At 36.6% G+C, this 27,642-nt stretch overlaps 1 pseudogene across 1 annotated transcript in view; it reads right to left on the bottom strand.

The window, feature by feature from the left end:
- Positions 1 to 13,381: 13,381 nt before the first annotated feature.
- Positions 13,382 to 27,642, bottom strand: part of LOC308356386 (growth hormone-inducible transmembrane protein-like) — a 77,393-nt pseudogene continuing 63,132 nt past the window's right edge. Inside the window, exon 2 of the transcript in view lies at positions 13,382 to 14,399. The product of the transcript in view is annotated as a growth hormone-inducible transmembrane protein-like (transcript). The remainder of the gene's footprint in view (positions 14,400 to 27,642) is intronic.

Raw genomic sequence — 27,642 nt, forward strand, 5'->3', positions numbered from 1 at the left:
TGGCTTATGGCTGTTTCCTCCATTTCTAAAACCCATGACATAGATTCTTTAGATTCTGAGATCATCACAAAAACCTCCTTTCTTCTATACTAGAATCTCCAAATTGCTTCCTTCTTATTTTGGCATTCATGGTTGCATTTAGGGCTCATGTAGGTAATTCAAGATAATCTCATTTCAAGATCGTTGACCTACTCATACCTGCAAAGTCCTCTTGCCATATATAATACCATTGACAGGTTCCAGTGATTAGGAAACAATTATTCAATCTATTCCTAGTTTACTAAGTTTTACAATCATAAATGGATATTGAATTTTATCAAATGCTTTTTTTTTTGCTCTATTGAGAATACCATATGATACTTCTATTTAATTCTGTCTTATTTAATATGTCTTATTTAATCTTCAAATGTTAAATAAAACTTTCATTTCTGAGATAAATCCCACTTAACCATGATGTATAATCCTTTATATATATATTTGAATGCCATTTTATAAAATGAGATTAAGAATTTTTCATCTGTGTTCATGAGGGTCATTAATATATAGTTTTGTTTTGATTTTTTTGGGCTCTTATTATCGGAGTAACACTGGCCTCAGAATGAGCTGAAATATCAGTTGGTGTTATTTTTCCTTAAATATTTGGTAGAATTCACCAGTGAAGTCTTACTTTGCCTGGAGTTTACTTATTGTGAAAATTCTTAAGTACAAATTCAGTTTTTAAAATAGAAAAGGGACACCTGGGTGGCTCAGTCTATTAAGCATCTGACTCTTAATTTCAGCTCAGGTCATGATCAGGATCATTAGATTGGGCCCCACCTCAGGCTCTGCACTGGGCTTGGAGTCTGCTTGGGATTCTCTCTCTCCCTTTGCCTGTCCCCCCCACTTGTGTGTGCATGCACACTCTCTCTAAAAAAAATAAACAAATAAGAAAACCCAAAATAAAATAGATATAGAGCTATTCTGTTTGTCTATTTCTTCTTGAATGAGCTTTGGTAGTTTTTTTCTTTAAAGGAATTTTGTTCATTTCATCTAAGTTATTGAAATAATTATAATTTTTCATAATATATGTCTATAGCATCTGTAGTGAGTCTCTTTTTCCTATTTATGATATTGGTAATATGTTTCTTCTTTCCTTTTTCTGTCCAAAAGTTTATCAATTTTATCTATATTCTCAAATAACCTGCTTTTGCTTTCATTGATTTTCTTTGTTTCTCTTTTTCTCTGTCTCATTCTCTTCCCTGTCTCTCTGTCTCTGTCTCTCTCTATATACTCATATGTATATATAACTTTATTCTTTCACTGATATATGCTCTTAATTTACTTTCTTCTGCTTGCTTTGAATATTATTTGTGCTTCTTTCTCTAATTTCTTGTTTTAGAAGCTTAGTATATTGATTTCAGACTCTTCTGTTTTTCTTACATAAGCATGTAAAGCTTTAATTGTCCCTCTATGAACATTTAACTCGCTTTTCACAAACTTTGACATGTTGTGTTTTCATTTTTATTTAGTTCATATACATCCTAATTTCCTTTTTGATTTCTTCTTGATTATTTACAAGCATGTTGTTTTGTTTAAAAAAATTTTCTGGATTTTCCATATATTTTTCTGTTACTGATTTCTAATCTAATTATCATCAGACGTCATAGTTTTTATGTTTTGAAATCTTTTCTATTCATTGAGACTTGTTTTATGACCCAAAATATTTTGGTAAGTGTTCAAAAAAATGTGTATTTTGTTGTATTTTTCATCTTTAGATATTTTATTAGTTTTTAATTAGAAAATTTTTTTTCCATGTCTCTCCTTATTATGCCCACTTTTATCTACTTTTCTGGATACATAGAGCATACTTACAGTGGCTGTTTTAACATCTTGTCTACTTTCTAATGTGTATCATTTCTGCATCTGATTGATTTTTTTCTGTGCTACTTTGCTACTTTTTTTTTTAATTGGATATCACATAGTGAGTTTTATATGTGGTGTGCTACAGTTTTTGCATTCCTTTTAATATTTTTGGATTTTATTCTGGGAAGCATTAAGTTGCTTCAAAATGAGTTGATCCTTTCTTGGTGTAGCTTAAAGGAATATCCTTCTAACGACTCCACCCAGTGCCCCATATTTTAGGAAGCTTTCCACTCTGTATGCTCATGCTCATGATGAAGGCTCAAAGGGAGCCCTCTGCAGACTTCTGGTGTCCTCTGTTGTGTAGCTGTCCCCCTTCCCTGTGCTGTAGTCTGGAAATTTCCCTAAATAGCAAAATGAGACAATCTTAGGGCTTACCTTGTTTTTTTCCCTTGTCTCAGAGGTCATTTTTCTGTAACAGTGGAGTAAAGATGGAGGCAGAAGTAAAAACAGGGGAAGGAGAAAAGGGATGGGATAACTGGCTGATGGACATTGGGGAGGGTATGTGCTGTAATGAGGACTAGATATTATATAAGACCGATGAATCACAGACCTGTACCCCGAAACAAATAATACATTATAGGTTAATTTTAAAAAATTAAAAAAAAACCCCGGATCAGTTTTTAAATGCTATTCCTACCCTAGACATAATGAGACATCTGATTCAGGTGGGTTCAGATTTAGAAAGTATCAGGTGACCAGTCATTTTTAATACTATTGTGTATACTTCAACTCATTTGAAGTCTTTTTTTTTTCTATTTTACATTTTTTAGGAGACAGTAGCACAGTCAAATCCAACTCACCACATATGTAGTATCTTCACTTTATAGTTGAATATTACTGGAGAAAAATATAAGTAGAACAATTGTTTCCCCTTAAAATCTAAAATCTATAATCTATAATCATATATAATACTAATATTAAGGTTGTTAAAGAAAATAAAACAGTTAATTAACACAGAACAATTTGAAGAATCTTATATAATCTTTATCTTTGTAACTGGACACAGTGAACTTTTCAGAAATGAATCCAATATACATTTCCTTTCAAACCTATGCATTTGAAAGAAGCCTTAGCAAGGGAGGTATTTCCTTAGCTGTAGAGCTGGTTCAGGCACATGAACCTGTAAGATAGACAGAACTTACTTTGGTATAGGGTATATGAGTAGAAGGAAGGATTGAATTGAACTGGAGGGCAACATTAAATCTATTGCCTCCACTGGCAGAATGTGTTAGAAATATGAGATCAAAATCTAGCTCTTGGTTAAAATCCCATCGAACTGTTAACTATTGATAGGGGAAAAAAAGAAAATAAAATGGACTATGTTAAAAAAGAAGGACTTTTTTAAATTCTGTTTTTTTTTCATGTTAAGATTTTACCTAGAATAGTAGATAACATTTTATGTTAATATATTAGTTTCATTTCAAGTGAGTTGAGGCACCATTAACTTATACAAAAAAAAATGTATATATGCATGTTATACTCCTTTACTCTTGTTCTCTAATTCTGACATTGATAGGTTGGACGTAAAATAATGCTAAGAAATGTACTTCTAGGAGGTGTATGAACTTTTGACATCTGTTTAAAATGAAAGAAAGCAAATACTTTGTTGAGGGTAAAAATGGACTCTAGATTTAGAGTGAAAACATAAATGCTGATTTCTGAAAAGTGCTTGCTTTTTTTTTTTTAAGGTTACAGTGTTTCATACAAGTCTAATTTAACCAACAGGACTATATATTAGAGTTGTATCATGGAAGAGAATAGAAAATAGTTACATTATAAACTCAGGGAACAGTGTTAATATCTTACAACATGTATTTATTAAAAACTGGAAGTTTTAGCACCATTTTCTGTTCCAGTTTCTATTAGATTAGATCTTTGATCATTGGTGCCTTAACTTGGACGATATTATAAAGTTCTCTTGAGGCAAAGGTTTATTACAGAATCCAAGGAATTTTCATGGGTCAAGTAACATTAAGGTGGACCCAGAGTGGAACAGCAGCAGGCGGTCTCTTTTGTCCTCTAAGAGATAGGAGCTATGATTTGCTACTTCTCACCATCTAAGAAATTTAAAGTAATATACAATATAATCTCATCCATCACTGTAATGTCTGGCAGGTAATGGTGTTAAAACACAACTGGCCAATAACATAATTTCTATTAAATAAATATGTTGCAGCTGCAAAAAGTTTAGAGACTTTTTGCCCATGGTCAGTTACTGAGTCAGCATAGGGCCAGGAATAGAAATAGAAAATTCAATAACTTATATATCTTCTATATTTTTGCAGCACACAGGAAAACAGTCCCTAAGATGAATGACATATAACATGCTGAGTCTTTGTTCCTCCCACCAGATTGCATTAGCGTGCCTTCATTGGTTTTTGCCCCAAGTTAATTTTACTTATTAGGTCTGTGAAAAACATGGCCATGTCCTTGGGGCCTCTGGACATGCACACCGAAACAAATCAATTATTTGAAATGCCACAGAATAAATACTATCAGAATAAGCTCCTTGGGAGAAGAAAGGTGTCATATAATTCAAAGCAATTTATAAATATCTACTTTCAGACACAGTGTGAGACCTGATCCAAACTTCTTTGAAGGAGATTTAAACAGAGCTGCTGATATTTTCTCTGGTTTCTGGTCTAGAGTAATGTTAAGGTAGCAGAGTTCAAGTATTTTCTCTAATATTGGTAGAGCAATGTAAAAATAATGTATTTACTTATGAAGGGACATGCATAGAAAATTACTTTGATTCAGATAGCTCTAGCTTGTAAAGTAGAAATTTATTCCCACTGGGATAGTGGAATCTTTGTTGAGGTTTCAGTGCTGTTCTTTGAGTATTGAAAATATTTATAAAATAAAATTCTAAAGTAGATGCTTTTCAGATATTATGGGAGTAAGATCAAAATTCTAATATGTTGGTACTAAACATGATGAGGATGATCAGAGGAGGGAATTATGAGTCAATATAAAATATATAAAAATGAGTCAATATTATAGCAGTTACAAAGAAAACTTCTATGAACATGAATTTTAAATAAGTGGAGTAAAAATATTAAAGTTAACTTTACATAAGTATTAAGGAAACTGTAATTATGTAGTTTCAGAATTAAAGCAGCCATCTACACAAATATAAGAAAGAAAAGAATTTAACTCTAATTATCCTGAAAAATAGCATAGCTTAGTATGAAGATGAATATAAACTAGGCATTAGGATTAGAAACTGATGTTTATAAAGCATCTGACTTAAAAATTTTTAAATTTATTTTTAAGTTTTTATTTAAATTCCAGTTAACATACAGCATAATATTAGTTTCAGGTATACAAAATATAGTCAGTGATTCAATACTCCATATAATACCTGGTGCTCATCACAACTGCCCTCCTTAATCCCCATCACCTATTTAACCCTCTCCCTATACCACCTCCCCTCTGGTAACCATCAGTTTGTTCTCTATAGTTGAGTCTGTTTCTTGGTTTGCCCCTCTTTCTTTTTCTCCCCTCTTTGCTTGTTTCTTTCTTTCTTTCTTTTTTTTTTTTTTTTTAAGATTTTATTTACTTATTTGACAGACAGAGATCACAAGTAGGCAGAGAGGCAGGCAGAGAGAGTGGGGGTTGGGAAGCAGGTGCCCTCCTGAGCAAAGAGCCCGATGTGGGGCTTGATCCCAGGACCCTGGGATCATGACCTGAGCTGAAGGCAGAGGCTTTAACCCACTGAGCCACCCAGATGCCCCTGCTTGTTTGTTTCTTAAATTCTGTATGTGAGTGAAATTATATGGTATTTTTCTTTCTCTGTCTTCTTTCTCTTAGCATGATTCTCTCTAGTTCCATCACTGATCATCAGGGAAATACAAATCAAAACTACAATGAGATATCACTTCACACCTGTCTGAATGACCAAAATCAACAATACAAGAAACAACAGGTGTTGGCAAGGATATGGAGAAAGGGGAATACCCTTACACTGTTGGTAGCAAACTGGCACAGCTACCCTGAAAAACAGTATGGTGGTTCCTCAGAAAGTTAAAAATAGAACTACCTTCCAATCCAGCAATTGCATTACTACATATTTACCCAAAGAATACTAATTCATAGGAATACATGCTAATACTAAATACTAAAATACAAATTCATAGGAATACATGAACCCTTATGTTTATAGCAGCATTATCTACAATAGCCAAATTGTGGAAACAGCCCAAGTGTCCAGTGACTAATGAACGGATAAAGAAGATTATATATAAATATATCTCACATCTTCTTTATCCGTGTATATATTTATATATATAAATATATCTCCACACAATGGAATGCTACTCAGCCATAAAAATAATTAACTAATCCCGCTTTCAACGTTAATTCTTTGCTCTGTGCTACACACATTAAGATCACACATCTCTATCCCAAAGGAGATCAGCATTCACAATCTAGTGAGAGATACAGACAAGACAATAATTACAATAAAGTGGAATAAATGTATTTTTTCTGAGAGAGGCATGTAAAGGTTTCTGTGAAGTCTCAGAAGAAATTCTTCCTCCTTATTCCTATCCTACCTCTTAGTACATGTTCCCATTTTAAGACGTTTTTAGTTGATTCTCTTTTAGGTCTCTGGAAGTTTACAATCTGTATAGACTTATTTTGTATATAGTACTTTAAAACATCTCAGCTCTGCATTTGACTCCAGCCACTGCTCTGACAATCCATTCTTGTGCAGGTTTCCACTAACCTCATGCAGATAATACCTGAAAGCATTTTATTTCAGCCATGTGCTTAATTCTGCCTTCCCGTGCCAAAGCTTACTGATGCTACAGAGAACCCATCCAGCACTGACGTGTATGGAACATGGATGTGTGGGTATTCCAATCCCATAGGACCACTTTTTAGCCAACAGGGGTTGGGAGTCAGTGCCTCAATGACTCATTTCATAAGACTTGTCAGATGGTATGGCAAGAAACAACAGTAAGTTGCTTGAAGTAGCCAAATCCATTGTTCAACTTTACCTACTCTCCTCTTTTACAACCCCTGTACTTAACTCCTATTTCCTGAGCTTACTTCACAAATAAATTATTTGTGCACACACCTCTGTCCACACTGTGATTTGTGGAGAATCCCTGATAATACAGCTGGTTCTGGGAGTGGCCTTTCAAAGCACACATTCTGGATGGGATTTTAGAGTGAGATCATTTGCTGTTAAAAAGCTAATAATAATCCTATTCCTGGTCTTAAGAGGATGGAGATATCTTCTGTCCTGTAGTACCGTAAAAGTAGTCTCATATGTATTAGTCAGGATTCCCCAAAGAAATAACAAATAGGATGTAGGTATGCATATAGAGATTTATTTCGAGGAATTGGCTCATATGATTATGGGGACTGGCAATGTTGCTTCTTGGAAGGTAGGTCTAGTGCTGGAAAATTCCCTCAGTTTTTGTTTATCTGGGAAGATCTTTCTCTCTCCTTCATTTCTGAAGGACAGTTATGCTGTGTATAGTATTCTTGGTTGGTATTTTTTTCCCCTTCAGTTCTTTAAACATATCATCCTACTCTTTCCTTGTCTGCAAGATTTCTCCTGAGAGATCTGCTAATAGTCTCATGGGGATTCTCTTGAATGTAATGAGTCACTTTTCTTGTTTTCAGAATTTTCTCTTTATCTTTGATTTTTTGATAATTTGATTATAATGTATTTTGGCATAGACCTCTTCAGGCTCAACCCATTTGAAAAGTTTTGGGCTTTTTGAATCTAGTTGTCCATTTCCCTCTACAGATTTGGGAGTTTTTAGCCATTATTTCTTTGAAAAGTCTTTCTGTCCTTTTCTACTACTTCCATGGACTCCCATAATGTATATATTGTTTCTTTTGATGATATCTTATAGATTTTGCAGACTATTGTCATTCTTTTCATCCTTTATTTTTGCTCTTCTAACCAGATAATTTCAAATGACTTAGAGTTCACTAATTCTTTCTTCTATGTGATTGAGTTCAATGTTGTAGCTCTATAATGAATTTCCCAGTTCAATCACTGTATTCTTCAGTTCTAGAATTTCTCTTTGTTTTTATGGCTTCTGTTTATTTGTTGATCTCCTCATTTTGTTCATGTATTGCATTCCTGATTTCATTCAGTTGTCTATCTGTGTTCTCTTGTAGTTCACAGAGCTTCTTTTTGATGTTAAGTAGTTTATATATCGCCATCCATTTAAGGTTAATGACTGAAGCTTTATTAGTTACCTTTGGTGGTGTGTTTCCCTGGTTATTCATGATCCTTGTATCGATATCTGTACTTTTGAAGATATGGTCACTATTTCTGGTCTTTATAGGCTGGCTTTAGCCTATAAAGCCAGTGTAGGATTCTAGATGAGCTAGTTGTGGTATCTGTAGTCACCTGGAATCTCTTATGGGGGACCATGGGCAGGTAAATGGGACCTGCTGCTGGATTCGAAAGTTGTGTAGGATCTGTTGCCAGGGTCCATGGTCAAAAGAGACCAAGCATCAGTGTTACATGGTCAGGCACACCTGCTGCTGGGGCCCCACAGTGAGGAGGGGCTGGATAGAGAGGATTTGCAGCTAGGCAAAGCCATTGGCAGAGATCCACAGTATAGTGAAACTATTGATGGGGTTTTGTCAGTTGGGCAGGATCAGAAGCAGTGCTCCACAGTCATACTGGTGGGGTTCCAAAGTGGGGCAAGGCTACTGATGAGGCTCCTTGGTAGGGCTGATAGGCAGCGCCCCTGGGTCAGGTAAAGCTTTTGTAGTTGGGCCAGGCTCTTTAGGGACTGCATGGTTGGCAGAGCCAATAAGTAGGGTTATGTGATCTTGAGGTCAATAACAGGGCTTTGTGATTGGGTAGGGCTAGTTGAGGGGGCTTCTTAGTTGCAGGGTTGCTGGCAGGGCTCTCTAGTAGTACAGAGACTCCAGATAGCTTCTTTCATTGGGCAGGGTGGTTGGCAGAGCTCAAGATCAAAATCAAGATCTTGATCTTGATTTTCTGGTTGGGAAAACTGGTATAGACCTAGTGGGGCAGCAGTTACACAGGCTTGTAAAGCCACTGGTGGAGGTTAAGGGACTAGTGCCAAGAGACACACCTGCTAGCATCTAGAAGTCCTGTTCCTTTTATTTGTTACTAGCTGGTGTGCCATGGTGACTTAAGGGATAGGTGATATGGATAAAATATTCCTTTTACCCATTTTAATGTGGTTTCTGATTTATTTTTACTACACTGGTGTGTTGTAACCTTGCCCTGAGTTTTATAATTTTCACAAAGATATTCTTATTCATGGATAGTTGCCTAACCAATCAATGTTTCTGTTGGTGGAGGCAGTGGGAATCTAGAACTAAGGGGTCTCCTATTCTTCTTTCTGACATCACTGAAATGGTCCAGTTCAAAATGTGCAGGGTGGGCTTGCATACTGAGGATCCAAGAAGTTTAGGCCCAAAGTTGTCAGCTAGAGAGCTAGGAAGGTCTAGGGTTGCAGTTCAAGTCCAAACGCTGTCTGCTGATGGAACTTCTTTTTGCTTTTGAGAGGCCAGTCTTTTGCTCTTATTGGTTGAGGCTCACTGACACTATGTGGGGCAACTGTCTTTATTCAAGGTCCATCAATTTAAATGTTAATTTCATCCAAAAACACTCTCATAGAAATATCTAGAAGAATGTTTGACCACATATCTAGGCATCATGACCCAGTCAAGTTGACACAAAAATAATCATTACACTCACGTGAAGAAGGTAAATGAAGGTATGAAGGAAGAGAAGGTGTTGGGTTATAGCATAACTATTGCATTTGAATGGAAATGGATAATGAAAATGTTAAGGATTGCGGAGTTGTCTGCCTATAGTAAACTGCTTTCAGTGCACTGAGAAAAGAAAATGACTGGTTCATTTTAGGTATTGATTAATTCAAGGTAAAGTATCAAAATCAGAGGTACTATATTGGCAGCTTCTGAGGACATTTTCACCTAAATTTTCAAAGAATATTATTCTGGAAATGAGGTCCATCATCTAATTATAAGTGTAACAGACCAATAAAGGATGTACAGACTTAACAGTTTCCTGTGTCAGAGACAAGATCTTCATAAAAGGAACTATAAGCCTGAGACTTAGGTTGGAGACTGTGGGCTGGCAAATGTGGCCAGATTTCCCTAAATTCACTGTACTAGCAAAGAATCTGCATACTAGAGAAAAGGCTCTTCTTGTTTGGAGAACCTGTAAAAGCCTCAACCAAGACCAGTAACTTAAAACACGATGCTTGGTAGTCTATAACTTCTCTTGCCAATCCCCATTTCCTTCACCCTACATTATGACGAGTTCAACATGGCCTGAGCTAGAAAATAAAATTCTTGGGGCACTGGATGGCTCATTTTGTTAAGTGTCCAACTCTTGATTTCAGCTCAGGTCATGATCTCAGGGTTGTGGGATTGGGCCCTGTGTTGGGTTCCATGCTCAGTACAGAGTCTGCCGGAGATTCTCTTTTTCTCCCCTCTCTTCCTATGTTCCTCCCCCCACTCACGTGCATGCTGTCTCTCTCTTTCTGTCTCTCTGAAATCAATCAATCAATCAATCAATCAATAAAATCTTTAAAAAATCTTAAAAAAAAGAAAAGAAAAATTCTTTCTGTGGGAGGGAACAGTTCACAAACAAGAAGAATCATAAGATTTGGCTAACATATGCTGTCAGGAACCAGAGGAAAGTATGTAGGATCTTGAGGATATTAGAATTCAAGGGATAAATTATAAGCCTGGGTTGGGAAAAACCTAGTGACATGGGGTCATGTTTTAATGTTTTGGTAAGTCTAACCTGTTTAGATATACCTCTGGTATGGCTCCTCGTAGTTTGGAAATAACAATGATCCACAGCAATAAGATGGAGATACTGGGATTGCTTTGACATAGGAGTAAGGAAAGGGGCTAGAAAGCTCAGGAAAATGAGAATATCTGAATGGTTTTGCTCTATCAGACCAGAGAACCCCAGAACCAGAGAACTGTTTCCCAGGAGGTCCTAGAGGACATTCCCTTTACTGAGACAATAAGAAATGTACAGTGAGGAATATGTCGGCGTCTTGGAGGATCTCAGTGGTAGTTACTATCTGTAGGTTGGTGTGAGGAGTACAAGAGGATGCCATGAGATTGGGTTCCCTAGAATCAAGAGAATAAAGGGAATCATTGAGGCTAGACACCAGCTTGAAGCACATAACTTGCAGAGACAAATTAGATATAATTACTGAAAATAGGCCACAGAATTGAGAGTATTGAATATCCAGATTTTCCCAGATTTTCTGTGCTGACAAAGACTCTGGATGCTAGAGGAAAACAATCAGGGTGTTTTGTTCCACAGTGATTTCCGGGCATAGCTAATAGATTATGGTGCCCACAGTACATGATAGACGATTAACCCAATATAGTACTATCCGGGTTATAGTAACAACAGCAGTGACAAAAACAGAAATACAATATCTGACAAGCAAAAGTCTGAAGTTAGACCCTGCGTTGGAAAAATTATAGTGCATCACTCAGTTTTCAGATAGAAGTTCACACACCCACTACCCATTGCTCGAAAAGAGGTCAGATTGTACTGAGAAAGATCTTTGCAGTATCAGCACATAGTTTGTGAAAGAAATTCAGGTTTTTCCTAGGTAGCTGTTTATTTACCAAGGTAACAATTCTGGGGAAAAGAAACACCTAGACTGTGAGCAGAGTTTGGATAAAGATCTGAGGTTACATGGTTACCAGATGACCCAGAATGCCATTTTGATCTTCTGGATAAGGTAGGGGCTTATGGAGTCCACGAACACTAATCCAAGTCAGTTTCATGATGAATCACATGGTCCATGTATCTACTCTGAGAGTACTTCCCTAGCCATTGAGTGTATGTTTTGTGACCAGACTCAAAAATTCATTTCCTGACCTGTGAAATAAGAGGCCATTATTGTAGGAAGCCTCATGGGATGCCCCTTGGTCCGCTTCCTCATTCCCAGCAAAAACAGAAATTCAGAAGCAACAGTACAAGCCCAGAGGAACTTCCCAGTTTAGTGCCACCATGAAAGATTTAAAGGACTATGGAGAGAGGGGTTGGTAACATCATATCCCTATTTAATTTGCCTCTGTGGGCCCTCTAAACACAAATTGATCATGACAGATTATGATGCAATAAATAAACAAATGATACTCCACTCTCAATTCTTTTGTTGGATATGGTATCTTTATTAGAAAATATAAACACAATCTAATGGTATATGCAGGAGAGAAGGAAAATTCTGCTAGGGGAAACTCTAATGAAGTATTTTGCCTGTTACATTTTTTATTGATATAATTCATGAAGAAAGATCAGCTTTGCCTTCCTTTTTTAGTGCTTAGTCTGAGAGGGAACCCAAGAAACTAAGTCTTAGGAGGAAAAACTGCTTTCATAATCTCAAGTGTAAGCCACCAACAGGCTTTCCTGATAAAACCTTCAAAGCTTGAAGAGATAAGAAAGGCAAGCATGTATTCTATTAAACATTTCAGTAAATATGTAAAAAATCAGTAATTATGAACATAGTGTTTGTAGAGTTAAAAATGCAACTATTTTCATGCTTTGAGTATTCAGTCTTGATAAGAGTTTTAAGGATATTTTGTTCTAAAAGATTTAAAAGTGAAACTTACATTCAAATACACACACATGCGCGTGCACACACACACACACACTATATATATGTGTGTGTTTTATATATTGGGAATTCTCTGTATGATTAACATTCTGGACTGTCCTAATAGTGTCAAATAATGAGAAGCCAAACATGACCCACATCTATGTTACAAAGATAGCACAGAGAAGGAAGAGTGGGAGGATGAATCACTCCTGTCTTTCTTTTATGCTCAATGGTTTTGATAAGTTCAGCAAATGATTATAAAAACAGCAGCGATCTGGGGCACCTGGGTAGTTCAGTGATTTAAGCCTCTGCCTTTGGCTCAGGTCATGATCTCAGGGTCCTGGGATCGAGCCCCATATTGGGCTCTCTGCTCAGCAGGGAGCCTGCTTCCATCTCTTTCTCTCTCTCTCTGCCTGCTGCTCTGCTTACCTCTGCTTACTTGTGATCTCTCTCTCTCTCTCTCTCAAATAAATAAAATCTTAAAAAAAAAACAACCAAAAAACAAGAACAGCAGTGATCTGTTTCCAAATAGCGAGATCCTTCATACTGGCTCAGCAGTTACACAAACGCTAAGTATTCATAGAAGGACTACAGGTAACCTTTACTTCTCTCTGGTCCCTTTACCAAACCTCTACTTCACTTATGACATTACTTGTTAATATTTTGCATTTCAAAAATATACAGGTAAACACAAGCTTGCTAATTTTCGCTTAACCAAATAAATTTTAAAATAGATAAATGTTAAATTCTCACAACACTAACCATAGTTTTCATATTCATAAAGCATTTTAGAATTACCCAAACACAAAAATTGGGAATGTATTTGCTTATTTGGAAGAGTCAAAAGCTGAGTCACTTCACTTTTCCTATTGCTTCCTATTGTGAGTTGCTAGAATACTGGCAACTCACAAAAATATATTTAACATATCCATATAGATTCCCAGCACTGAATTGATGGGATCATATTTTTGAACTTTATATATTGATACTATTTCTGCATGCTTGATTAATTTTTGCTTATTTAGAAGGAACACACTGAAAATAACTAATCCACCATAAACTGCCACAGAATAGAGTGGAACCAGCCACAGTGGTAGGTGGACAAAGCATAGATCCTAGTGAGATGTGACGATGAGACCAAGGCCCACTTGCAGGGATGTTCCCATGTTCAGAAATTTTCCACTGAGTGTGCATGTGGCCACTGTGGAGGGGCCTCTTCTGATTCCCACTGTGTACTATGCAGCTCTGATGAGAAGAGCTCTCCCCCACCAATATTTGTGAGAGGAACCGCTATGACACCCTTCACATTAGAATATGGTAACTAGTTAAGTTGCTTTGGGTCTTGGGCTCTGGTCATATTATAGTGGTTGTACCCACATTCCAGCTCCAGTTATGGCTGCAAAGGTTGTACTGGTTGTCGTCCAAGAGTCTCTCATCATGAAGTCCATGAGAAGAGTTCTTTTCACCTCCATGGTGGACAAAGCTGTAAAATCAGTACTTCCTGCTAAGTATGTATACTTAGAATGATTTCTATCCTTAACATACCAAGGACAAATTATAGCCTTTTCAATGGTTCCAATTTCATTATATATTCCTAAGCCATAGTAGCACCATGCTCCAAGACCATGCAGGCCATCCACCAATAAGCCATCTTCTCATCTGATCAAATTTAAGTATTCTTCTATCATTGGCTCCAATACTGCCTCCTTGAGTTCTTGGCCATCTTTTCCACACCAGATACCAGTTCGTTGCTAGGTGTTAAGCATATTCCCTGCTGGATGTTAAGAGCCATTGATTCTTTGTGATGGAATTCTTCACAGAGAGGAGACCTTGGTGAAAGCTGGATAGAAAACTCTGGAAAGTGGTGTCCATAAACACACAAGTCTTGCAGTCAGCACAGTGGATTTACCAAGCAGATTGAAATGGTCAGTCCCTGGTCACCTCAACCATGCAGTTTCCCTTCTGAACAGGCAAAATGCAAATGTGCACACCTCCCTAGCCCTTCACCCACTCCTTACTTCAAATTTTCTTCAGCTGCTAAAATTTAGGGTGCATTTACTACTTCAGCCTAGCTTATTCTGAATAATATAATATTTCTATTTGGGGCATTTCTCTTTTACTATTGGCAGCATGTCTTACATGAGTAGTTACAAGTTAGCAATACTATCATTAGGGATGGATAAAACCAATTTATAATATACAAAATTAATTCCTCTGGTTCTTAATATATTTACAAAAGAAAGGGCACTTGTTATAAAATAAACATAACAAATATTTTCAGATTATTATTTTTGCCAATATTTTGATCTGTGTTGATAGATTTCTTAGTATTTTAAATTTCTTATTGAAAATGATTTGTAAAGGGGAAAAATAGGTTTATAATAAACTTTGCCTTGTTAAATATGACAATTTAAAAAAATCATTCAATAATATTAAATTGGTTTTGAAAAAGGTCATGTGAATACTACAAACAGACTGCTGTGGACTGAATTATGTCTTCTAAAATTCATATGCTGAACCTTTCATGATGGGATTAGTGCCCTTGTGAAGGGGGAAATGACACCAGAGCTGTCACTGCCATGTAGGGTCACCCACAACCAAGGTAGAGGGCCCTCTCCAGGAATTTCATCTGCTGGCAGCTGAATCTGAGACCCTCAGACTCTAAACCTATGAGAAATAAATGTCCGTTGCTAAGCCTCCTGGTCCAAGGTATTTTGTTATAGCAGTTTGAGTAGACTAAGATACAGGTCTAATATTTTCTTTTTCTGATGTTTTAGTTCTCTAAAATCTTAGTCAGGATATTGTAAATATTTACTGTTATAATTTACCCTGAGGTAAAGTGTTAGAAAACTAAGCTAGAGAAGGAGCACATCATGTAATTATATATGTAAAGTATTATAGACCTTAAATAGAGCAAAAATCTTCTCAGGTTCCAGTAAAAAATGTGATTCACGCAATTTGTGTATGTGCTTGTTCAGAGTCAGGAAGTTGTAACAGCTGGGTCGTAGTGGTAAGAAATGCACAAAAGAGCCCTACTTAGAAATTATGCTTTGAAATCATTAGTTAACATATCTTTTATTCTATTACTATTGGGTATATACCGAAGTTTTAAAATATCCTTACTATTCATGGAGGTATATACCCTAGTAAAGCAATGATTTTCCAGTGTATCTTCAACCATACAAAAAATTTAGGGGTGCCTGGGTGGCTCAGTGGGTTAAAGCCTCTGCCTTCGGCTCGGGTCATGATCCCAGGGTCTTGGGATTGAGCCCCGCATGGGGCTCTCTGCTCGGCAGGGAGCCTGCTTCCCTTCCTCTCTCTCTGCCTGCCTCTCTGCCTACTTGTGATCTCTGTCTGACAAATAAAAAAATCTATAAAGAAATTTATTATGATGGGGAAAAAAAAGTCTGCTCTTTCCAGGAGTGATAGTTATGTCTATTTGGTTCTATTGTCAATAAAAATCCTAGCACTAATGGAGAGTGAGTGTAGAGATTCTGCAGAGACCTGTGGAATTGTACCATACTGATATGGGAAGCTTTTGAAACAAGAAGGCATAGGAAGGACTGAAGGCACCAGGCCATGTTAACAGGCTATTTTGTGCAATCATTTGCTGAATAATGTCCATAATTATAAAGAATATATAGAAGTGTGTGATAAAATAGTTAACTTTGGTATATATAGTAATATATAATAGTAGAAGTATTTAGCCTGTCTACTGTCCTGTGATTTGTGGTTTCTTAATGAGACAATAGAAAATAGGAAGGGGAAAAGACATATTGCCTCGACCATAATATCTTCTCAAAATAATTTTTAAATGAATGTATAGTGAATCCAGTTTTCAGCATGATGGGTCTGCAGTTCATGACACACCTAGATGGAGCATTTAGCTCTCTCATTTTAAACTGGTCATTTGAGATTTGAGTAATTAGTTTGGGAACTAAATGGAGGAAATTCCAGCCATGTAACAACCATTATTTGTTGATTAAATTTTACCTTACCATAGTGTGGCATAACTTTGTGTGTATGTATTTTTTTTTAAAGATTTTATTTATTTACCTGACAGAGAGAGAGATCAGAAGTAGGCAGAGAGGCAGGCAGAGAGAGAGGGGGAAGCAGACTCCCTACTGAGCAGAGAGCCCGATGCGGGGCTTGATCCCAGGACCCAAGCCGGCTTGATCATGACCCAAGCCGAAGGCAGAGGCTTAACCCACTGAGCCACCCCGGCACCCCTTGTGTATGTATTTTTATTTACCCTAAGCTTGTACTTCAAATTTGCAGGGCTAATTGCTGACTGAATCTGAGAACATGAGTTTTATTGGTCCTATGATGTAAATACCCTTATGCAATACCCCTGGCTTATCTAGCAAATTCTAAAATAATACTGTCTCCCATTACCACATTTGATCTTTGAGGTGAATATTTTTTCTTCAAAATTAGACAGGAGACAGTTTTTTTCTTTGTATAGCTTTCATCTGTTTCTTATTTCTCAGCACTCCTTTAAGTTTGCTGATACATGTAGATTTATTGACAAAGAGGAGAAAGATAAAGTGTATAGATTTACTTAAATTATGAAATTTAATATTTTTTATTCCAAATTTTATTCCAAATTCCAAAATTTCCTGAGGATAAAAATTATATTTTCTCATATGAAAGTATAACAGATGTGATTTTATTATCTTTGTATTATTTGTATTTGTATTATCTTTGTATTATTTCAGATTATCTAATAGGTCACACAAGCAGAATACAACCCTGGTCCGGTCTTCACCACTCACTAAACAAAATGTTCTTATTTCTTTCTTCAAGTACTATACTAACATCTCTGGAGGCAATAAGTGTTCCTTTTTTTTCTTTATTTTTATTAAATATTTATTTATTTGAGAGGTAGCGAGTAGGGAAAGGAGTGGAGTCTTCAAGCAGACTCCCCACTAAGCGCAGAGCCTGATATGGGGCTTGATCTTATGACCCTGAGATCATGACCTGAGCCAAAACCAAGAGTTGGCCTTAACAAACTGAGCCACCCTGGGGGCCCCTAATCAGTCTTTGAATAGGTGAAAAAGTATTTTCATTAACTGTTTTATTAAACTTTTACCACTTTTTCCTGATTTATTTATCAGGATGCTGCTATGTCCTTCTGAGCATATGTACATCATGTCAATATGACTGATGAAAAACAACTCAATGTATGTTATCTGTTTTCCCTGAAGTCTCTGGCAGTTTGTTATTTCAAACTACATTTGTAGGCTTCAAAATATAGAAATAACAAAAGCATGCCTGATATTTATTTATATATATGTTTTAAAATTTCACAAAAATTAAAATAAAACTAATGTGTGGGAAGCCTTAATGAAAACATGCCCTTGAAGATGTCATGGGAATTAGGAAGAAAAAGAGGCAATGGAGGTTGGAATTACAAAAATAATTTTTCTTTTTTTAATAAAATAAATTGATTAAAGGAAACGAAATGTTTGATATTTTGTAGAGGGTATGATAATGTTTGCCTGTTAACATTATTTAAACATTAATGCAACATGGACAATATATTCAAGTAAAACAGTTATCCTTTTGGAAATATATTGTTTTTGTCATTTTTCAATACTAAGAGTGACAAAAAAAGTGAAATATGTCTCATTAGGTCACCAGATTTCTAGATGTTTTCTTCTATAATGGCCAATTATAAAATACAAATACATATAATAATTTTTTGTTGTTTAGAGAGAAAGAGAGAGTGCAAATTGGGGACAGCAGCCCAGAGGGAGAGTGAGAGTCTCAAGCAGGCTCCATGCTCAGCTCAAAGCATGATGTGGGGCTTGATCTCACAACTCTGAGATCATGACCTGAGCCAAAACCAAGAGTCAAATGCTTAACTGACTGAGCCATCGAGGTGCCCCAATGAATTTTTTGTTTTTTTTTTTTAGACATAATAGTTGCATTACTCTTACTGTGTTGTGCAATGCAATTTTACCTATGTTCAGAGTATGTGACAAGGAAATTAGTCTTAATATATTTACTTTGCTTAGATATATCTTCTGCCTCTAACTTCTTTATATTACAATGGAACAAATATGTGTTATGCTATTTGTTACATTTTGAAGGTAAGGGATGAGACAGCTGTATGTTTCTAAAGTGGTAGAATTTCCATGTAGCCATTGCAATTCAGGGTGTGGGTCTATCTTAGAAATACGAGAGTCAATACATGTAAAAATTAGAGGGTACTTGGGCTTAACTGGCTAAAGTCATATAAATGAAACTGTAAAAATGTTAATTTTAAAATTTATAATAAAAATTGGAAGAGAGATCAGAGTTCAGTAGTTGGTATACTCTCTTGAAAGGCAAATCACATGCAAACCGAAGACAATTAGAAAGTTGGTAGTAGGAATAGAATCAGAAGAAGATGAGTTGATCAGATGATATTAATAGCTAGCGTTAAGGATGTATGGAATAGTTACTAGTATCAGACAAATCCTTTTGTGGTCCGGAACATTCTTTTCCGAAATTCTGTGAGGAGTATGTATCAGTGGAGGAGAGAGAATTGTTGTGGTCCAGGTAGTCTTTCTCCTCAATTTTAGAATGATAAGTGATCTGTTTGCAGCTTAAATCACCCCTAGGTGGGGAGAATCTGAGGATTCTAATATGGATTGAATATTTTCTCAAAAGAATCTCTGTAAGACACAATGGAAATGTGACTGATTATGTCTTGAATTTGAGAATAGTAGCTCAAGAGCTGGTGAAATTCAGTTTTAGGGAGAAAGAGGTTAGATTTTTACATACCTGAAATTTAGTGAAATAACACTCACATTCAATAGACATAGGATCCCAGATAGACAGTGGTCATATTTTTGTCCTCATTTTATCCCATCTCACATTAGCATTTGATATAGCTCACCAGTTCCTTTCTTAAAATCATTCTTTTTTTGTGGGATCATCAACTTTTTCTGTAAAGGGCCAGATAATAAATATTTTAGGCTTTGCCTGAAATACAGTCTCTTGTTACAGCTGTTCAACTTTGTTCTTATAGCATGAAAACTATTCTTAGCTTTGGGGTTGTGCAAAAACAAGCAGGGTGAAAGTTTGGAGGCAGGAAGTGGAAAAAGATTTAACTCACAGGCTAGAGTTTTGCTAACTCCTATTCCTTAGGAGTCTATGTCATACATCCACAATTTTCCTTCTACTTTTTTTTTTTTTCATTTCTTGTCAGTCCCTTTGGTGGCTATTCCTTCCCTACTCCCTTTCTCATTGTGGTTAAAAATCTCTCTCTAGGTGATCATATTCATTCCTGTAGACTTTGTTTTTGTTTTATCTTATTTAATTACACTGTTTTCAGGAAATTTTTGTAGAGAAAGTAGTTACATTCTAAGCTTATAACCATTCATCATTATTTGTGCAAGGAACTGCTTTTTAGTATTTATGTCTTTCTTTCATTGTGTTTCTGTGCTCTGCCCTCCCTTTTTATTGTAGTAAAAAAAACAGAACATAAAATTTACCATTGTGACCATTTTTTAAAAAAGATTTATTTATTTGAGAGAGAGAGAGCAAGAAAACATGAGAACATGTGTGTATGATGGGAGGGGCAGAGGAAGAGAGAGACCCCCCCAGCAGACTCCCCACTGAGCCCAGAGTCCACCACTGCTGCTGCATGCAGGGCTCCATCCCAGGACCCTGAGATCATGACCTGAGCCAAAACCAAGAGTCAGGTGCTCAACCAACTGAGCCACCCAGGCACCCCCCAAAATCGTGACCATTTTTTAAATGTACAGTTCAGTAGTGTTAAGTATAGCCACATGGTTATGTAATGGATCTCCAGGACTTTCATCTTGCAAATTTGAAACTTGTTACTCATTAAATTATAACTTCCCTATGCCCCTCTCTCCACCTCCTGGTAACTACTGTTCTACTTTCTGTTTTTTGTTTCTTTTTTCCCCCTATGAATTTGATTACTTTAGGTAACTTATATAAGTGGAATCATACAGTTTTTGTGTTTTGTGACTGGCTTATTTCACTTAACATAATATCTTCAAGTCTTACCCATGTTGTAGCATGTGACAGGATTTTCTTCGATTCAAAGCCTGAATAATATCCCATCACATGTATATACTGCATTTTGTTTGTCCATTCATCCACTGCTGGACATTTGGATTGCTTTTTCTTCTTAGTTACTTTGAATAGTGCTGCTGTGAACATAGTCATGCAAATACCTTCTTGATACCCTGATTTATTTATTTTTGAATATATACCCAGAAGTGGGATTGCTGGTTCATATGGTAGTTTTGTTTTTAATTTTGCCAAATCTCCATACTATTTTCTGTAGCAGTTGCACTATTTTACAATCCCATCAGTAGTACAAAGGGTTCCAGCTTTTCCATGTCCCCAACACTTGATAGTTTCTATCTGTCCATCGATCTATCTATCTGTCTATCTAGTAGCCATCCTAATAGGTGTGAGGTGTTATCTCATTGTGGTTTTCATTTGCATTTCTCTAATTATCAATGATATTAAACATCTTTTCATGTGCTTTTTGGCCATTTGTATACCATCTTTGGAGAAACATCCTTTTCCCATATTTAAACTGGGTTATTTGATTTTTGTTGTTGTTGAGTTGTAGGACTTCTTTATATATTATATAGATTAACTCCTTATCAGATATATGATTTCCAAATAACTTCTCCCATTCCATAGATTGCTTTTTTACTCTGTTAGTAGTGTCCTCTGGTGTATAAAATTTTAAGTTGCATATAGTCTCATTTGTCTATTTTTGCTTTTGTTGCAAAACCATTGTCAAATCCAATGTCATGAAATTTTTCTTTCCTTTTTTTTTTTATTCCTTTTAGGAGTTATATTTTTAGGTCTTGCATTTAAGTCTTTAATCTGTTTTGAGTTAATTTTTGTGTATAGTATAAAATAAAGGTTTGACTTCATTCTTCTGCATAAGGATATTCAATTTTCCCAATACCATTTGTTGACTGTCCTTTCCTATTGAGCAGTCTTGGAATCTTTTTCGAAGATCATTTGATTACATATATAGGTGTTTACTTCTGGATTCTCTATTTGATTCCAATGGTTTATTTGTCTTTATGCTGGTACCATACTGTTTGATTACAGTGTTTTAAAGGCATTCATTTTCACAAGTTTCATATATATTCTTTTTTTTTCAATTTTATTATTTTTTTTCCAGTGATCCAAAATTCATTGTTTGTGCACCACACCCAGTACTCCATGCAATACGTGCCTTCCACAATACCCACCACCAGGCTCATCCACCTCCTCCTAAACCCTCAGTTTGTTTCTCAGAATCCACAGTCTTTCATGGTTTGTTTCCCCTTCCGATTTCCCCCAACTCACTTCTCCTCTCCATCTCCCAATGTCCTCCATGTTATTATTCCTTATGCCCCAGAGGTAAGTGAAACCATACAATAATTGACTCTCTCTTCTTGACTTATTTCACTCAGCATAATCTCTTCCAGTCCCACCCATGTTGATACAAAAGTTGGGTATTCATCCTTTCTGATGGAGGCATAATACTCCATTGTATATATGGACCATATCTTCTTTATCCATTCGTCCATTGAAGGGCTTCTTGGTTCTTTCCACAGTTTGACAACTGAGGCCATAGCTGCTAACAAGTTTCATATATATTCTGATAATGCTTTTTAAATTTTCATAAATGGTATATGTACAATATCATTCAGTTTTTACTATATTTCATTCAAGTCTATAATTTTAAGATCTCTGTGTGTTGCTGGATGTGTTGCTTCTACCTGTTGCATGATGTTTTCAAGTATGCATCTGACATAATTTAATTAGTGATTTCCTTAGAAATAAACAATTAGTTTAGCTCTAATTTCCTATTGATGCAAACAATTTCTAGGTGAAAATATTTGTATATGTCCTCTTAATAAACTTGTACAACAATTTTTATATTTAGCTAAGAATGAGATCATTGTATCATAGTTTGAAAACATAATTAATAAAAAAAAACAGATTGCTTTTGACAATAATTGTCATTTTATATTCCCACCTGTTGTGCATAAAAATTCCCATCTTCTCATATCCTTGAGGATACTTGGTATTACCAGAGTGTTAATTAGGTTTCTAATTGTTGCCATTTTGATAGATATGAAGTGGCATGTTAATGTTCTTTTATTTTAATTTTAATCTTTATTAGTGATTTGGAGTTTTTTGTAATAAGCTTGGACATCTCCTTTTATGAATTGTCTGTTTATATCCCTTGTTTGTAATTTCTATTGGGTTTTTTAAAATCATTTTTGTTTGTTTTTCAGGAGCTCTGGGTATATTTCAGCTATTAACCCATTATCAGTTATAGATACTGCAAATATTTTCCCCAGCCTATAATCTGTGTATTTAACTTCATCTATAATGGCCTTTTTTGAATAGAAAATTTAAATTTCAATACAGTCAAATCATGCTTTCTTTATCATTTTTGCTTCTTTTTTTATTTTTTTATTTTTTTAAATTTATTTTTCTTTTTAATTTATTTATTTGTTAGAGAGAGAGGGCGAGCGAGCACAAGCAGACAGAGTTGTAGGCAGAGGCAGATGGAGAAGCAGGCTCCCCGCCGAGCAAGGAGCCCGATGTGGGACTCCATCCCAGGACGCTGGGATCATGACCTGAGCTGAAGGCAGCCGCCTAACCAACTGAGCCACCCAGGCGTCCCTCATTTTTGCTTCTTGAAGTCTTTCTTCAGTCATAGGTCACAAAGGTGTTCTACTATATTTTCATCTATTGGGTCTATAAATTTACCTTTTATATGTAGCTCAATAATTCTTCTGAATTTTTATTCATAGTATAAGGCAGGAGTTCAGTTTTATTTTCTCCTTTGAGTGTGCCAGCTCTCCTGCAGTTATCTACATAAAAATGTATTCTATTCTTGCTTTCTGGTTTACTTTTACCATGTATCAGTTTCTTATACATACATAGTTTTTTTTTTCTTTTTAAGATTTTTATTTATTTATTTATTTATTTGACAGACAGAGATCACAAGTAGGCAGAGAGGCAGGCAGAGAGAGAGAGGAGGAAGCAGGCTGCCTACCAAGCAGAGAGCCCAATGCGGGGCTCGGTCCCAGGACCCTGAGATCATGACCTGAACCGAAGGCAGAGGCTTAACTCACTGAGCCACCCAGGTGCCCCACATAAATAGTTTTATTTCTGACCTCTCTATTCTATTTTAGTGGTCTGCTTATCTGTTCTACAATATCATATTACTTTAATTACTTTGGATTTTAGTTATCAGTATATTTTAAAATATGTCCTTGTTTTAGTTTTCAAAGATTATGCAATTTGCCAATATTATTTTTTATTTCAACATAATTTTTCCAAATTCCCCTAAAATTCTTCTGAGATTCCATATGGAATTTTATTGAATTTAAATCATAGAGTATTGGATTCCTTACAATGTTTATTAGGGACATTAATAAACATATATTTCTCCACATATTGATGTCATATTTTTTATCTTTTATTTAAAATTCTTATGAAGCGGTTTTATGTGTGCTATGATAGATTACTTCTTAGATTCTTTACAAACTTGTTGTAAGAATAGATTGCTATTTTTCCTCTAAGTTTTCTATGTTTATTTGGGACATAATGAGATGTTCTAGATAGATGATCTTACCCTATGAAAAGAATGACAGTTTTACAGATTCCTTGACAATCTTTAGAGCACGTATGCATTTTTCTTTCTTGTAGGATTATCTGACTACTGGGTCTACCATTTACCAGTTTTAACAGTTCGGGTATAACCAGGAGTCAGAAATCACAAAATGATTTGACAATTAATTAAAAGAATTATTCACAGGAATTGAAATAACAGGAGATTGACTACTGAGGAGTAAAATACTGAAAAGAATAGAGGAATCGCATGTATAGGAAGCAGCCACATCCATAAGGATAAGAAAGAATACCCAAGGAAGGAAAACATCTCAAAGACCCTCCTACCCCAGGACTGAGATCCCAGCTTCATTGGAGATAGTACAGCCCTGGCTTACTGGCCAGCAGATGTTGGTTGAGGCTGCAGGGCTATCCAGGAGTGTTCTGGATGGATTCCAGAGGAAGCCAGGCACAGGGAATTACCATGTGCGCAGTGTTTGCTAGGAAGCCATTCTGTAGGGTGCTGTGGGAACCCACCCTGAGGATATGCTACACCTTAGAAGCCTCTGTGAAGCTGCTCTTTGGGAGTGCCTGCCAGAGCCTTTTATGGGGAAGTTGTTGGTTCACAACCCTCTTGGGGGCCTCCCTAGTGTAATCTGAAACTGGCCCCTCTACTGCTGGGCAAGGACAGACTGAAGAAAGAGGCAGGTCACTCCAGGTTGGTAGGTGGCAGTTTTGATTAAAAAAAGAAAAAAAAAGGAACTTACATAGGTGACTTGTCTTGAGTGACAACATGACCAATATCCCTGCACTCCCCTGCCAAATATTAAAAGCTTATAAAGAGGCCTTATCTGGGTTCAGTCAGATATATCAAGCAGATGTCCTCAATACCACATAATTGTGCATCCTTGAACAGCCTCTGGGAGTAGAAAAGGCAAGTAGAACTCCTATTCCAACAACAGGAAGGGGGATGAGGAGCCTCTGATTGCCCAGGTCCAGTTCAGGGGTCACCTGGCAGTCACTTCTTTTCAACGACCTTCCCCCCCAGAAGCACTGGGTTAGCAGCATTCTGCTGGGAAGCCATCTGAGAGGATGATGGAGAAACTGTTCACAGCAGCTTCATACCCATGACTCCTCACTAACAAGCCCCCAGAGAAGAAGCTGTCCATCAGGAATTGCCAAGTGCTGTTGCCCGGTAGGTGCTGGCGGAAGTATGTGCTATAAAAACTGCACATGCTGCATGAGTCTAGTAGGGCAGAAGCTGTGAGGCCTATGCTCCAGGAGCCGGTTTGGAGGAGCCCATGAGAACTGGGAGAAGAAAGCCCTCCCTTGCAGTGTGCCATCAGCACCTCTTACTGAAATAGCTTCCTGCCATACAGGCTGCAAAGAAGATGTATGTACAGGGGGCTATGAGTGGAGTTGTGCTTTCCCAAATTCATCTTTTGACGTTCGAACCCTTAGTCCCTCAGAATCGATTGTGTTTGAAGATGGGGTCCCTTTTTTTTTTTTTTTTAAAGATTTTATTTATTTGACAGACAGAGATCATAAGTAGGCAGAGAGGCAGGCAGAGAGAGAGGGGGAAGCAGGCTCCCTGTTGAGCAGAGAGCCCAATGCGGGGCTCGATCCCAGGACCCTGAGACCATGACCTGAGCTGAAGGCAGAGGCTTAACCCACTGAGCCACCCAGGCGCCCCAAGAAGATAGGGTCCTTAAATAGATCTTTAAGGTTAAATGAGTCATTAGGGTGGGCCGTAATCCACCATTTCTGGTGTTCTTATGAGAAGAGGAGGCTAGGATACAGACATGAACAAAAGAAGACTTGAAGGCAATGGGAGAAGATGAGCATCTACAAGCCAAGGAGAGAGGCCTTAGAATGAAACCTACTCTGCAGAGACCCAATCTCAGACTCCTAGCCTCCAGAATTACGAGAAAATAAATAAATAGAAAATAAATTTCTGTGGTTTAACCCAGTTTGTGGTACTGTGTTATGGCAGCCCTTGCAAACTAACACACAGGGTCTATTTTTATGGCGAGCAGGCAGTGAAGCGCAGATGTGTGGCGGGGACATTACAAATGGATAACTGACACATTAGATTTATAAGCTTAGAAAGTTAAAAACATTCTCTGAACCTATTTTTTTATCTTAAAAAATGGAATCCTTGCCAAAATGGAAAGCTTTTTTCCCCAACTCTTAAGAATTACTTCCATTTTCTCCCTCTCAATCACCCAGAGGACTTTCTTATTCAGGTAGACCCTAACCTTTGGAATCAGAAAAATTTGTTCATTTTGGCACTGATTAGCTCTGTGACCTCAGCTAAGTACTTAACTCTGTGAACCTCACTTTCTTCCTATGGAAAATGAGGGTTATAAAACTTACTGCATTGTGATGTTGTAAGGATGAAATGAGAGAATATATAGATATAAAACATGCAGCACTGTGCTTGGTGCACAATTAGTGCTGGTTAAATTGCAGAACATTGTTATCTTTGTCACTCTGATGTTTAATAGAATGGCTCTTATTAATCTGTGAAACACGTATTTGTTGCTGAACAAGCTGAACTGAATAGATTTTCAAGGGGAGAATTGTAGACATAAAAACAGGCAATGCATGTGTATGTTGGGGAGTGGGGACTATGTTTAGATAGATTAAGTATCTACCTAGGACCTTTAAAATCATAAAAATGTCTGTGATCACATGTAGCGAGGTAGGTGTGGATGGCCAGCCACACACGAGTATGGTGCCATTCTAGTGTTATAGGGGATAATAGATTTCACTGAATACCCAGGAAAGGAAACAACAACAAAAACAACAAAAAACCCAAACAAAGAACGAACCTCCTGAAACAAAACGGAAATGATTTAAATATGTCACCCCCAAAGAGTGAAATCTCTGAGAAAGGAACTAGACCAAAAAAATGGAAACCCATAAAGCTCAACTTGTTTTCAGAAAGTCCCTAATTAAATTATGACAGCAAAATCCAACAGGTACAAAACAAATCTGATTTTAATAGCTATCAACCTCTTAGCTCTTGTTTTGGGATAGCTTTAATAAGGGCTCCCCCACTGTTTCATATTTTAGAATATTTCTCTTAAGATAACATGGCAGGAATCAATAAGTTTATTTTAAATCTTACATCTAGAACAAGGTCATGCAAGGTCTTATGTCTTCAATAAACTGGTTGTTTCAAGCTGAACTTGTGTATTAGTGCTGAGGCGTGAACAAACATAGGGCTTTTCAACACCAATGCAGGGAGAGCAACGCACAATGAGATGTTGAGATTTCTAATGCTAAGTGAACAGAACTGAGATTTTAAAAATTAAAAATGTGACTGCTAACTTTTGCTCTCAAGGTACAGACCGTCACACACATAATTACAAGATTTACTGCTTAATATCCTCTTAACCACTGAAAGTGATTCTGTTTATGTTAGGAAAAAGAAGCCAAGTAGAAAGGTCATTATGTTGTGTCTGCAGTTCTCACTCCTAATATGTGAGTCTCATTTATAAGTAGAGGAAAAAAATCA

The sequence above is a fragment of the Martes martes genome, assembly GCF_963455335.1.
Source record: "Martes martes genome assembly, chromosome: 1".
NCBI lineage: Eukaryota > Metazoa > Chordata > Mammalia > Carnivora > Mustelidae > Martes > Martes martes.